The following is a 1,649-nucleotide window of genomic DNA, read 5'->3' on the forward strand; positions in this document are numbered from 1 at the left end:
TATTTAATTAGTTTAAATGTACACAAATGCATAAAAATAATTTCTAATTCCATTAGACATTCTAAAATACTATTAAACTTCATTCAATTTTAAAAAAGGTAAAATCGGACAGAACTTATGGGATGACCTGATATATATATATATATATATATATATATAGTTTGTGTGTGTGTGTGTGTGTGTGTGTGTGTGTGTGCGTGTGCGTGATTACACTGTACCCTCTTTACATCTTGTTACTTAGCAGTCTGACAATTATGAATTCAGAAAAATGAGTGCCAGACTAAAGCAGGTACAAAGGTCGCTTGTCAACGTCATTGGCCAAAAAACACATGTAAGAGGCATATCCCAACATGATCAAAAACCAGTTATTCAACAAAGGAATATAAAGTTCATTCGATACCAACTCCTTGCCATTCACTAAACAAATAATGATAACTAAATGGTGCCATAAGGTCAGATTTTACAAGGAAAGAATTTTAGTTTATGTCAATACCCTCGTGGTCATTTTCTAGTTCATATTTTTATCAAATCCAGAGAGATTATTTTCTGCTGATTGCTTAGTCTGAGGAAGAAGGATGTAGCCTTTGACATGTTTTATTACTTCCATAACTGATAAGAGGAAAGGGTTATGTTGACCCCAGACCAGATACCTGACACAAATGCTTCCGACAAAGTGGGCTCCGATAAAGGCACATGAGGATAAAGTGATAGTAATTAACTTAGGAGATGGATTAAAAACATGATCAGCAAATTACATAGTTTGGAAAAATCATTTATTCATTTAGATTCATTTACTTGTTACAATCATTTTGACTGTGGCCATGTTGGAGCACTGCCTTAAATGGTTTTTTTAGTCAAATAGACCAACCCCAGGACTTATTCTTTGTAAGCCAAGGAATTATTCTATCAGTTTCTTTTGCTGAAACGCTATGTTACAGGGACATAAACATACCAGCATCAGTTGCCAAGTGAAGGGAGGCAGGGACAAACACAGACACACACAAAAACATATATATATATGAGAACACAGGCTCCAATACAGGCTATAAGAATCCAGGAATTGGCACGAAATAATCCAAATTTTACACAAAAATTGATCATGTCTGATGAAGCTCACTTTCATTTCAATGAGTTCCTCAACAAAATTGCTGGTTTTGGGGCTTTGAGAAACCAAAAGCACAACACCAAAGAGAATTGCACCCCATAAAGTGTGAAGCTGAAAATGGATGCCATTTAAAAGATGTCATTTTTCATATGTAATGTAGCGGTATGATGATAAAAGGACTAATGCAAATTAATCTCCATTATCTCCTCTGTATTGAATTAAAATTTCATACACCTGTTTGTAAAAATAAGGGAGTTATTAAAACTTGAATATCCTCAGTGATTTCTGGGCCACCCTGTAGGTACCTTGCATTGAAAGCAGTCATGTGAATGTGATTAAACTAACTATCATGATCGCATTGTTCTCGCTTTATCTTTAATGATTGATCAGTTTATCTTTTATCATTGTTCTAGCTTTGTCTTTTATCATTGATCTGTGACCATGCTGGGGCATCACCTTGAAGTACTTTTCATGGAATGAATTGACACCAGTTCTTCGTTTTTTTTTTTTTCCGTCTTTGTAAGCCTGGTACTTATTCTACCAG

The 1,649-nt window shown here is 34.7% G+C and overlaps 1 protein-coding gene across 1 annotated transcript in view; it reads right to left on the reverse strand.

Moving 5' to 3' along the window:
* LOC106875608 (glutamine synthetase) overlaps positions 1-1,649 on the reverse strand; it is a 71,235-nt gene that overhangs the window by 42,078 nt on the left and 27,508 nt on the right. The gene's annotated exons all lie outside the window — the stretch shown is intronic.

Source organism: Octopus bimaculoides, chromosome 21 (assembly GCF_001194135.2).
Source record: "Octopus bimaculoides isolate UCB-OBI-ISO-001 chromosome 21, ASM119413v2, whole genome shotgun sequence".
Classification (NCBI taxonomy): Eukaryota; Metazoa; Mollusca; class Cephalopoda; order Octopoda; family Octopodidae; genus Octopus; species Octopus bimaculoides.